Genomic DNA, 13715 nt, shown 5'->3' on the forward strand with positions numbered 1-13715 from the left:
AGCTGTCTCAAAGTAGCCCGCTCTGCCTAGTGATGACCTTTAACCCCACTCCTATTGAATAGTTTGTATTTAGAAAATACAAACAAAATATGGAAACAGACATGTCATTCCCTTCTAAATTCCATTAAAAGATGCAGCAGGTCTAATAGTGTCTAAAAAATCTAATAGCATATATAGTCACACCATTCGCTGAGGCATGAAATTGTATCTCTGTACTATTACATCTATGTACAATTCATCTGGATGAACAACGTGTACAGGAACAGGCTGCCTCCGTTAGTTTGCACTTAATTGGACAAGTCGAGGCTTACAATAGAAAATGGAAAGTTAGAGAATGTACAGTATACTAATGCAATAGCTTTTACCCAGGATGCTTTATTACAGCAGAGTTAATGGTGTACCTCAATGACAACAGTTTAAATGAAATAGGAAAGAGTCCAACAATGCATTTGGGAGTTAAAGATCAATGGGGGAAAGCGAAGAAGGCTGACAAAAATTCCCTCAAAAGCTATAACCTCTACAATCAATATATAAACCCATTAGCACAATTACAATTGATGCCATTTCCTTTTTTTCCACATTACAGTGTTGATCTTCTTTCCTTTCAAGCATCCAACCGTGGTAAGGCGGTCACGTCTGACTTACATTCCTCTGCTCTTTCAACAGTTTATCTTCTCCAAGCTCTCCAAGCTCTCCCAGCCCAGCGTCAGCTGTCCAATTCTTCTTTATTTCCTTCTCTGCTCTGATCACCTGTAGCTTGTCCCCCCCTGGAGGCCACTTTGGTCAACTCACACACTGACAGGTCAGAAGACAAAACACAATAAGCTTAAATGGGTTATTGTAACACTTTTAGCTTAAACTCAAGGTAATCACACTCCTTGCAGCTACAAATAATCTACAAGCTTCATTAAAAAATAATAACTGTCCCCTAAATTGGTAAATAATTTTAGCAAAGCGTATACGGCTGGGCGAGAAGATGCAAGGTTCGCCGCTTTGGTGCTCCTTGACATAGATTCTTGAAGTGTGTGGAACTTAATTCTTCTTTTTTATTGTTTTGATGATGTTGGTGAAGAGTGCTATCAAACAAAAATCCAAAATCTCCCATAGGTGTTTAGTTGGGTAGAGACGTAGAGGTTTTTCTTGATAAATCGATTAATCGTTAAATAAATGTCCATGGGCTGGATGATATATTGAATAAGATTTCTTAAAGCCCAAGATTATGTCATAACATTCTTGTTTAGTCTGACTAAATATATCAAATTTACTGGCATGTGCTACACTGGTACCATTGACCAAATGACCATTGATTAATTAAGCGATTAATCAATAATTCAAATAGTTGCTGATTATTTTTCTCGGTCCACCTCTGATACACCCATAAATAGTGCAATTTCAGAGGTGCCATTGTAAAAACAATTTATTTTTTTAAGTTGACAGATATTGATGGTCTTTCCTCTATAGGAAGTGCATTCCTGAGTTTGGGGGTCATGACCCTCTGATTTTAAAGTTAGAGCTGGGAACAGCAAAAAGTAACTGTTTGGAGGATCTAAGAGCATGATCAGACTTATATGGTGTTTAGAGATCTATTGTATATGCTGGGGCCAGTTGGAGTTGCGCTTTGAAAGTAAGTAATACAATTTCAAAATCACTTCTAAAATGTATAGGAAACCAGTGCAATGGCAGGTGTGATGTGCTCTCTTTTTTCATACTTATTATTACATAAGCATTGCAAAGGAATTCTGAACCAGTTGGAGGCATGAAAGTGGATTTTGACTGAGGCAGAAATACAGAAAGTTGCAGTAGTCACGTCACGTTGCAAGTACGCACATGTATGAACTCTATATCATAGAAAGAAAGGAAAGATTTAGATGCAGAAAAGAGGCTTGAACAACTCTCTTTAAATCATTTAGTGGCCCCTGGTGCCTGTATGGAGGCATCTGCATTTGCTTTGCTTCTCCACTTCATTCTTCAAACTTTCCCTTTTTACCCCTTCCTTTGTGTCACGTATATTTGTTCAAATATTTCTTGTTTAATATTATTTTACTGATGAACTGAACAACCCCAAGCCTATGAGTCATGACTTAAAAGTGTCCTAATCGCCTGTTTTGGATTAATTGGTATTTAAGGAATAAAAAATATATCAAATCAGGCAAGCATAAGCAGACTGGCAGTGGACCAATGCCACCATTTATTAGTCATGTATTTGTCTTGGTGGCCAGCCCAGCACTGGACTAAATGAACTACAGCTCATGCATTTGGGTTGGATCACCAATGCAGAGATAAGCCACCAAGCAGGTTAATGAATTTACTAAAATGAAGCAGCTGTGGTTGATAATACAGCACTAATTCAGCACAGTAGCGAGATGTTTGCCCCTGAGCCAGTCAAAAACTAAAGGCCCATGGGATCTTCCCATGAAGTGACAGTCATACTGACCTTCCAACAGTGACTGATTATTAGGATAAGCACTTCTGCGGTGCTAAAAGGAATGCCATTTTGCTCCCAGCCTCCTGGCATAGAGGGATACTGTGGGCAAATTCATTGACATTGCTCTTTCCTTATTGATCCCTTTAGGGCCCTTCTTGATTGGCACTATTGTCTCTAAAAACACCCGCTGAAACTGTTTTATCATTTCAATTTAGCTGTTTCACCTCTTGTATTGTGTTTAACAGCAGATGGGAAAGTGCCTCGGCTTTGCCAGGGGAAATCATTGGAATTCCAATATTTCTATCATTCAGCATGAGACCAGCAAACGGCTGAGGTATCAAGGGTACAGACAATGTCAGCGGAGTTGTTTTGGCAGCATCATGCAAGCTTGCCAAGTCTTAGCCCAGCTTTAATGGGTTTTTGCTCAATAACAATGAAGAGACAGAGAGTACCATAACGACCAAGAGCCAATCCTTTCTGAATCTTAATAAGGATGGATGCATTTTAATACAAACCGTTGAGCGCACAAGCCTGCTTTCTGTGTTGGGCTCTCATGCACTGCCAATCAAACAAGTTGAAGTCATATTCAGTCTGGAAAGAGTTTGGGAAAATAGCCCAGAGGAGTTTTAGTTACAGTACATGTTTGCTGTATGAGCAAGGGAGCAGAAAGGCTTTTCCAATTACAGTCGCTGAGGAGGAAAGTATGTCCCAAACAAGTCTCTGCTGTAATCTAACCCAGAGCAGCCGCACCCAGCCACACCATGCATGAACAATAAAAACATTCATGTTATTTTTCATGCAGCGGATGACATATCAGGTCTCGGGCAATCAGTCATTCTGATCCATCAGTGTAATTCCGTGTTTACAGGAAGGAGTGCGCATATCGTTATTGTGACTCAGGTAAAACTATTCACTCTTTCTTATCAAACACTCAATTATTGATGGTGCAACGGTTGGACAGTTGAAACAGCTTGTGTGCAAACTCTAGCTCTTTAGCAGTTATGACATGGCATGCAAGATACATATATATATATATATATATATATATATATATATATATAGTATATGAAGAGTGTACAAATATAGGCAAACAGGTGGTGTGAGCTGAACAGCAGATGCTGCATTGCATGACCAAACCATGGGCTGCTGGTAGGGTATAAAGTGGGTTAGTGGGCCAGAGGCTCAAGCTGATAGGAAACATATACTTTTCACACACGCTAGCTGCTCGTATAGATTTTATTTATCTTCAGCCATGAGATGTTGAGTCAGCAGCATACAACATCCAAGGGGCAATAAAGCATTCACACATAATGGTGGCAGAATTCAAGCTTTCATGTTGTAAAAAGAGAGTTTTGTGCTTTTATTTATGTAATATGAAATGGTATAAAGTCAAATCAAAAGAGGGGCATAAATTGCCACACATTTATTGCCTGTTGGTAAATGTTTTCTATTTGAGGGTCCGTGATATATGTTGTGTTTTTTAAGGGAAATACGTTCTTGCTAACTCACTAACAGAGGCAAATCATCTGACAAGCAAACTGTGTTGAAGCATCCTCAGCAAGCATGTACTGTAAGCTGGATCTTTCCACGGATGATATAAGCACTGGGAGAAGCAGTCATCAAAGTGTGCCACTCGATTGAGACCCGGTGAGGTCAGATCTACATTTCAGCTACTACAGAACACGTTTACTCTCTTAGAAGTTATCAGCTTGGCATATTGAGCACAGTTTATGGGCTATTCTGTGATAAAGTGATTCACTGTAATTTACATTAACTGTCAGTCCAGCTTTTGCTACTTTTACTTCAGTTTCTGAATTCCTTGTTCCCAGAAAGCAGCTGCACCTCCCATTCAAAGCACAACGTTGCAATGTGTTTTGTTTGTTTTTTAAATAAAAACGGATTTACAATTATTCATTTTTTTGTGACTGGTTGCTGAACATCTGTGCAAAGTGGTGAGTTGAAGAAAGAAAATATTTCTGAGGGTCTGGCATTACATGCTGATTTACCTTTTCTGCATACACAACATTGATCCAGTGATGCAATGTCAAATGTATTTATGTCCCCCCCCCCACAGCTCTTTAAATTCAGTTTTTGTAGTTTTTACTATGCATTGCTCTAGGGATGGCAGTGTCTGTCGGTTGGTTGGTTGGCCACTTTGGTCCAGACTGAAATATCTCAGCAGCTATTGGCTGGATTGCCATGCAATTTGCTACAGATATCCATGATCTCAAGAAGATGAATCCTACTGACTTTTGTGATCCTCATCCACTTTGAGTGAAATTTCTTGACAACTATTGGCTGGATGGTCATAACATTTCAGTCATTCTTGTTCCCCTCAAGATAAATTGTAAAAACTTTGGCGCTACATTAACCATCTAGTGCCATCATGTGGTCTAAACTTCACTGTATCCAGTACTTTGGATTGTGACAAAACTAATGACATTCCCATCTGCCCCAGCTAGAGCTGCAACGAATACTTAATCAGCAACTATGTAAATATATATATAATTTAAACAAAAATGCCATCACACCATCATATACCCAGTTAAAAGCTTTCTTTAAAGAGTGTGAGGGAAATCAGTGTGGGTGAGAATAACATGTAAAGTGCTGCTGCTGCTTCCTCCTCTGTTCCCCTTTCTGTTTTAAAATATCAATCTTGTCCCTCTCAATTGTATGCTCAGGGGGAACAAATTGCAGCGAGACCCACTTCCCCAGTGTTTGTGTTTCTACAGCGAACTGCCTCATCTGTTAAAAATGGGTAGGTGATGCATCTGGACGGATGAAACATTTATCGGAGGACGATTTTTCATTACGGCAAGGAGAGAGCCTCCATCAATATTTCAATGGCCCTGCCTGCCCTCAGTGTGTCAGTGTGTGCAAGCCTGCGTGTGTGTGTTCCACTGCATTTTAGAATTACATGTCCTTATGAGAATAGACAAAATCCTCCAAAGTAAAGACAATGTGGCAGTTCTCACCTCTTCAATAGGCTAGGTTAGAGTGAGAGTAGGGATTACATTTTAAGATTAGAACTAGATTTAAACACAGATTTGAGACTGGGAGAATTTAAAATTGCATTTAACAACCAAAAATGAACGTCATGCCGTTGTATTTTCAGCAAAGGATACATGTAGGCCTGCACTTTTACTCCCCTTTCATTATACCATTTCCCTGATAATACATATGTGTGTGTACAGTTTCCAGCCTGTCTCTTCTTCTGCCTCCCTCACTCAGACATCTCTCCGAGTAGCAGCTCTCCCTGCTCTTTTCCTCTGGATGGCTGTTGTAAGCCACTCTCCTTTTTTATTTCAGCTGTCAAACTTTTTCAGAGTTCACGGAGCTGGTTTTAGTCCCTCACATCAAATATTCATAGTAGGGGGAGACAGAAAACGCAGGTTCTCCACGTGCTCTTCTGTCCTCCACCCATCTCACTTCCATCCCTCTCTCCAGATGCCCCTTAAATCTCCCCGACTCTGCGTCTCCTCCTCGTCCTTCCCTGTTGCTGTCCATGGCTAGGTTTAAATCTCTGTCATTACAGAATGCTCCTACAGACACAGAGAAGGAATGGAGAGAGCAACATAAAGCTAGAGATATAATCATTCATTTGGAGTCATGTTTCTGGACACCTGACAAATTTAAGTTCAATATGGACTCTCCTTTTACCTTGTTAGGGTTTCCACCAACTCCTTTTTCATGCAATTCCCATGCTTTATTTCCAACACATTCTTAGCAGTACATTGGGTTTTTGGGGTGTTTTATATTTAATAAAAAATCGTTCATAAAAAGTTTACAAATCTTAACATATACAATATATCAGCAGACCTTTAAAAGTGTTATGAAAGTAAAAATGTTGTCTCAAGTGCATCCTCCCAGGCCACTAGCACCCAGATAACTCCATAATCAAATGTATCCCACCACTGAAAGAGCCAAACATGTTTAAAAGGTGCTGTAGGTAGGATTGCTAAGATCCAGGACTTCGCCAAAAAATGTGAACATAGACAACTTCTCAGTCCCTCCCCTTTTTCCGCTAAAGCCCAAAACTGTCTGAGGGGCCCGTCTCCCCACAAGGGAGAATGAATGTGTGTGCATGAGCAGTGATTGACACGCAGTTAGTTTTATTTGTGTTCGCATTCTAAACACCGGTCGATTCGGGAAACATCTTGTGTCATCTTGTGTTGCCAAAGTACTGACCCAATACACAAGTTCGCATTTCGCCAAGAACAGTTAAAATTCCCGGATGTATTCTTGACACGCCCATTTACCGAGGATGCATTGGTTGGTAACTTGTAGGAACTTCGCAGCACCTGTATCCCAACATTCATTTCGGCATTCAATGATGGTTGGATTTCCAGTACATAGACAGCCTTATTCATCACTAAATTCACTTCTGAGAACATTTTAGGCGAGAAATGAAAGGTTTAGATTTCGAATATAGGCAGTCTTGCGAAAATCATTGCCGAATTGACAATTTGCTCCAAAGTTTTCGGAGCTCCATAAATTGACGCGGTCACCAGCATGCACCAGTAGCTCGGCGCTCGGAAAGTCACACTGGGAGACCCTGCTCGGAGGTCCCGTAAATAAATTTATTTCGCCGTTGACGGATTGTTTGTTTAAATATGACAACACATGTCCATCATAAGATTAACGGGAACCTGTGTTAACTGTCTTTTTGGAACACACACACACACACACACACACACACACACACACACACACACACACACACACACACACACACACACACACACACACACACACACACACACACACACACACACTTTCGGGAGACTTGTTTAAATTATGCCATAGGCTATAACCTACATTATATTTTGTATTTAGTTCATATTTTTGATGTATTTGTTTTCTGATTTATTAGAAGTTGAGTTTCAGTCTGTATGATAAATGAACAGTTGTAGCCTACCTAAAGTGGTAACATGCTATGACAGTGGGGAGACACCAACCTTTATAATTTGAATTGCTAATTTCTCTGGGCATATACAGTGCACTACAATAATAGAAATGATAATTCCACATAACACTAATAGGAACACATAGGACACACCAGTGCATATGCCTATTTATTTTTTTAATTTAAACTGACTTAAACTTATACACTAATAATAGTAGGGATCGTGTTCCACTCTTTTGAATAAGTAAAGTGTGTTTGAGCTAAACCATAAACAATAAAATTAAAGCTCAATTAGTTTTATTTTTCAATATTATTGCAATAGTTGTAGCATTATGAGGTTTTCTTGTCTGGAGATTGTTTTAATACAAAGTGGTTATATTGTTGTGGTTTTTATTTCTAGCTGGTATTTCGGAGCCTTGCAGGTAGCCTCTGTGCTGAGAGTGTTGAGCAATAACAGGAAGAATGCATCGTCTCAAACTGTTAACAGCGTTTTCTGTGCTTGTGAACTTGCAAGTTTATTCTTCCAAGAACAACCAGCAAGAACGTTCTCCCCAAGAACACAAGTCCATACTTTGCATTCATGGTATTGAGAAACGCCCATTGTTTAATAACAATACTTGTGGGGAAGAGGGCAAGAGCAATCACCAGCCTACTTCATCAGAGAGATCCACCATGTTCACTAGTAGCTTGTTGGTTTGGTGCTGAACAGGTAGTGTAAAGTAGGTTTACATTACACATTTTTTATCCACTGTCAATATGAAAATATTGATAAAAGCAGCTTTAATTTTAAATAAACGTTATACAGAGGCCCTTTCATAATGTTTATTATATCTACTTCTGTAATTGGATCAGTAGTAATGTACTAAGTGACATTACAATGTTATAGCTGTTTAAGGAGGAGCTATTTTTACAGTCTCTACTAAATACTGCTGTTTGGCCTAGCATCTCATCATATGTCATATATGTAAAATATGTATATGCTGTAAAAAGTACAATATCACTCACTGAAGTGGAGTAGAAGTATAAAGTAATAAAATGGAAATAGTACAAGTAAAACTACCTCAAAATTCTACTCAAGTGCAGTAGTTAGGTAAATGTCTTTTTTTCCCACGAGTGGCCTCAGGTATTGAGCTAGCATGATTTTTGCATAATCCTTCTACTGCTAGCCATTTCTGCAATATGAGCCATCAGTGGACAATATTCTGCACTACACATATTTATCTATTTATTACTCTTGTTACCTCCAACTGTGCAATATGTCATTTATATTCATCCGCACCTTACTCATCTGTATATCTGTGTTTATATACTGTCCGTTTATATAAGGGTGTTTGTGTAAATAGGTTTGTTTTATTACTATTATAAATAATTCTATTTTCTCCTATGTCTACTTAATGTGTATTTGTGTTATTCTGATGTGTGTAAATTTTTTTTCTTTTGAGCTGCTGTAGCACAGGAATTTTCTCAGTGTGGGATTAATAAAGTCTATCTTATTTCATGAAGTTCCTGTGGGATTTACTTTGACTCTATTATACAGAGCTTTATGTTGTTATATTTTATCTCCTATTGTATAACTACAATATTCCTATAACATGTCTAAGGGAGTTTATCATGACATGTCTTTATATTTTCTTTGTATGGCTGGATTAACCTGTTAGTATACCCCTGGGCAAAAATGTTTACTGTTGGGCCCCCATTGGCCCCTTACCACCACCCATTCCTATTGCTCGCTGTATATTGTGTATTTAGCCTGTACCCATTAAGTAAAGTGCTTACTATTACTTTACATGGTAGCTTTATTATGCACCTAGAGACCAATGTACTCCTATGCTGGAAATGTAGCTGGCCCTAGGTTTCAGTTTCTCCGTTAGTTTGCAGTAATTGGTTTAAACACAACTTTATTAAAACAAATAATGAAAACGCACCATGTAAGCAGAATATAAATAAATTCCCTACAACTAGATTTTGACACAGGGCCACAGACAAGGTACGACAAAGCCACAACATATGTCACCACTATAGTATTTCCTTTCCCTATGGACTTTTTTGGGGTTCAAGAAGAATATACATTAAGGTGAGTGACAGGTGGTGAGTGTGAGGGAGGTTGTTAGAACATGAGGAACGAGAAAGTGGAAGGCAAGCAGAAGTTAAGCATCCACTCAGCATGCATCAATCCTATGTTATTCTTTCAGCTTCACTTGAGACGCATCAGTTTCATTTTGTCATCACGTGCATATTACTGTATGCTGTACAGTGTTGCACTGCTCGTTAATTATCTTAGTCAACATACTGAAATACACATGAGGGAATAGGCTGTGCATGTCACTCCCACCTGATGTGTTAACTGCATGTGAAGTGTGACCCATGCATGACACACATACCCTTACACGGGTATAGAGAGTATGGGAGTTATAGTGTAGAGATGTGAAACGTGAGGGGATGAAAAAGTAGGAGTGGGAGTGACAACTAGAAGTGACATGATGTGGGGGTTAAACACACCGGGTTATGGTGAGATGAGGAGGGAGAGAGACGAAGGGAGGGCATATGAATATTTGATCTTGCGGATAGAAGGGCTTAGCAAAGTGGGGAGGGCTGTCCCAGAAGCCCTTGTGATGAATGGTGCTGTAAAAATATTTACCTTAAACACAGCACTGTGGGACATGAGCAGCAGGGAGGGAGAGCAAAAAGAGGAAGAGGAGGAGAGCTCTGATGTCCTTCCTTCCATCGTTCCTTTCCCTCAGTCGTTGCTTCCTTCTTCCCAGCTCCCCGTCAAATAAAGTGGGTCAGCATTACACATCAGTATGAGACACTGGAGGGGAGGAAGGGGAGGATTTGAGCTGTGATAGAGATAGCTGGGGAAGATGGGTAGAGGTAAGAGAAAAGAAAAAGGTGCTGTATGCAAATGTTTACACATGGAGAATGAATGGGATAAAAGAGAGGTAGAGGCGAGTATTTGTAGGAGTTTGAGAAAGAGCTGCGATGGAGGAGATGAGGAGTAAAGAGTGATGAGAAGCATGGAAGAGAAGGCAATGATTAATTCATCTTTAAGTTTCGGTGGGCCACTAGCAGCGCAGGTCTGGCGGCTGCAGGCCCTAAGAGGCTCCACATGATGGAGAGTGAGCCATTACCATGTTTAAAATGTTGCCTCCCATCCCCTCTCACCCCATTCTCATTTAGACTCTTGGGTTTACGCAGTTTTGTTTTCAAAGTGTGGATCCCGACGAAGCGATGAAGGCAAAGAGCTAGATGAAGAGACTGAGACCAGGATTAGCTCAGCCATGTGTCAGCCTGCGCTTGTGGGTGTATTTACCCATATCTAGTATCTCTGAACACATGTTTACTCACCTCGTAGACATCCAGAGGCATCCGTCATCGTTCCCTTAGACGGCTCTGCATGCCCCACAGGCCAGCGTGACATCAGAGCAGGCCAAAATAGTCACAGGCTTATTCTGGGAAGAGCAGTCGCTGATACATACACTGGTGATAAAAAAACAAACAAAATAAAAAACACGAGGGCATGGTTTGTTATCTTAGAAGCATGTATTTAGAGATGCTAAACACAGCACAACTCACTCTGGGTCAGTTCACCCAAAAAAAAAGGTTATTCTGAATAATCCACACACACTTCACTTTGAGCAGTTTATTTGAATTTCTAAATATCTGTCCAAACGCGGCCCGTCGGGTACCGTCGGGTCCCGACGGGCTCGGTTCGGGTATCCATCCTCTAATGTGTATCAAAACGTGTTCAAGCGCAATTTGAATCCAATGGTGAATGTTAATGGCGGAAAAAAATGATGTGTTTTGAGATAATATCAGGTGAAAGCAGGTACACCTTATTGACTTTCCTTCAATCTCAATGGGAGATGTTGACAAGTTATAGAAATATTTTGAGATGTTGCTTTTGCTAAATACTGCAGGCTGTAACCCAGTGCCAAGAAGACATTTTGTACATTCAGTCTTCCAGCTCCTCTGTTTACCACTACATCACCTCATCCACTTTCTCTTTAAGCATCTGCCAAGACAAATCCAGCACATCTAAGGCAGCTCAAACTGTGCAAACCTTGGTTAAGTACCTTTGCCTGATGCCATCCCAACAAACCTAGGTCCTCTTTAAGCCTGCCAGCCTAGATGAAAACATCAGGATTTTTCTCAGGCTTTAAAAAAAAAAAAAACACAACTACAAAGCAAAGATCTTTATAAGTCTGACCCTGGGACACCGGCGTGAGCACGTCGCTGAGCTCCTCGTCGACATCAAACGGTTGGCAGTGGGTTTGCCAACCAGCTGGTGCAGATGGCCGGACTCAAACGGGACAGTCTAATGAGAAGCAGGTAGGGCATTAGTAGTCTGGGCAGGGTGGCAGCGCCCAGGAGACTGCAGCAACACACACATACATGCAGCTCTAACCAGCAATATGCAAAGAGAAGGTGAGTGTGCATGCTTTAAGGAGCGAGGAGGGGAAAAGAAACCAAGATTGACTCTTGACAACTTACTTCATCCTAAAGACATATTACATACCCACACACACTTGAAAATACATACAAAATTATTCCATAGGCTATAGCCCAGTCGGCAGCATACAATGTCAGAGTTAAAACAGCATAAGACAGGCTCATATCTCCGTTACTGTGCTGGGAGGTTGAGGATTCTCTCACTCTAGGGTGGAAAGTGAGGGTTAATCGGTTCATCAGCTCCAGTCAAAAGCAGGCAATTGCTGCCACCTGGTGGGCTTATTGTGTGGACCCTGCTATGAAAGATGGTGATTTGTAAACAGAAGTAGCATGCATGCTATAATGGGGACACTGTGACGGGAGTACTATAATTGTCTTTTCATGGAGTTATACAGACAGGTAACAAAGTGAAGGGGAAAAAAAGGGGAAACATAACAAATGCAGATGCTTCCACAGAGGGCATGAGGGCCTTCACGGCCACAACATCTCAACCCTGTTAAATAACTATGGGAGGCTTTGAACCGGTTTTCCGGCGATGTGTGTTGCCGTTAACTCCGTTGTCTTCGGGAAACCACACACTTTGAGCTAGCAGCTTGTGACGGGCACAGCCACACAACTGAAGGTTTAGGTTTGGACACACTCACCAACATCACCACATGTTCAGTTATTTTAAGTTGAAGTCACATAATGGTACATAAAAGACATTAGTTTGTTCAGTTTAAAATTACTTTATAAGCACCTAGATAATCCACTGCTTCTACCACACAGTAGTAATGGGACGTTTGACACTGAGGCACCGAAGCTTGTATCACTTCCGCAAAACACACTGGTTCGAAACAGTGTTGCAGCTTGTATCAAATTGAAATAAGCATGTGACTGATGACGTCCGAAGCTTCAAACATCACTGAAACTCCAGAAGGGTTTGCTGAATTCATGTCGATACGTTCTTACCAACGGCCCGTTAGAATTCACTGGAACATCGCAGGGTTTATGAGTGTGGCTTGCAATTTATTTGATTAGCCTATTAATGGAAATTAGCCTACTTACATACATCTGTATGTAATGTTACGTAGCAGTAGAAGGTGGCATTGTTGCAGCAGTTTATTGAATTCATATTTAGCCCAATTAAACCTACTTACATTCAAATCCTGATCACAGTAGTTTATATTATTATGTTATATTCAAACATAGGCTTTATATTTTTATTTCCGTCATGTCATGTGCATGTGTCCATTCTGTCTCTCCTATGTTCATATTATAAGCTTCGTTTGGCTGTGTTGAGTTGATAGCCGCTGTCATTTCTGCTGACCACCGGATGTCACTGTGTTGTCTTCCATGCTTTGATGCTTCGGATCATTTTGCAATTCAATCAAGAAGAAGCTTCAGAGGCTTCACAAGGCTTCGTTCACCCATCACTACCACACAGTTTACATTGTTTGTCATGTTGCAATTGAGGTGATTAATTCATTTTTCTTTGTCTTTGAGTTACCTGGCTGCAGTTCTCTTCCTGGTGAACAAAAGATGGGGCAGAGGGTGGAGCCTGATTTTATGCAGAGGCCCCAGTCTTGGACCTTTCCAAAAGATCTGACAGCAAGGGGGGGGATCAGGGTTTCTTCCTGCAAGTAAGTTATTGTCCATGTTGTCCTCCCCTCTGTGTGTTTATTGGTTTGGTCAGTTTGTATATAAGTGTCCCTCACGTCTCATTTGGAAGGTCTGTTAATTGGGTTAACATTTTGATTTTGTTAGCCTTATTTTTCAATAGAGTTATCTTTTGTTGACCTTTCTAAGAGACCTATAACTCGTTGCCTTATTTGCTTGTGAATCATTGTTTTTGGGGAAATAAACCCAACCTTTTGAACTTTAAACCTGTGTTCCTTGACTGCTTGGTCCACAAAGCTACAGGCTGAAGATGGCAAGTTTTAAAGAAAATGTGGG

General features: G+C 40.4%; 1 long non-coding RNA gene across 3 annotated transcripts; it reads right to left on the minus strand.

Annotated features, from left to right (window-relative positions):
• Nucleotides 1–263: 263 nt before the first annotated feature.
• Nucleotides 264–13300, minus strand: LOC114552819 (uncharacterized). 3 transcript variants are annotated; one of them, XR_003692229.1, is made up of 5 exons: nt 13270–13300; nt 11539–11646; nt 10677–10808; nt 9970–10140; nt 264–795 (listed from the first exon to the last, which is right to left on the minus strand). It is a non-coding gene; the product is annotated as an uncharacterized LOC114552819 (long non-coding RNA). The 3 variants fall into 3 exon arrangements; XR_003692227.1 differs by having other exon boundaries at nt 9970–10168; XR_003692228.1 differs by lacking the exon at nt 264–795 and adding an exon at nt 3718–5967 and having other exon boundaries at nt 9970–10168.
• Between the last annotated feature and the right edge of the window lie 415 nt (nt 13301–13715).

Source organism: Perca flavescens, chromosome 3, assembly GCF_004354835.1.
Source record: "Perca flavescens isolate YP-PL-M2 chromosome 3, PFLA_1.0, whole genome shotgun sequence".
Taxonomy (NCBI): Eukaryota; Metazoa; Chordata; class Actinopteri; order Perciformes; family Percidae; genus Perca; species Perca flavescens.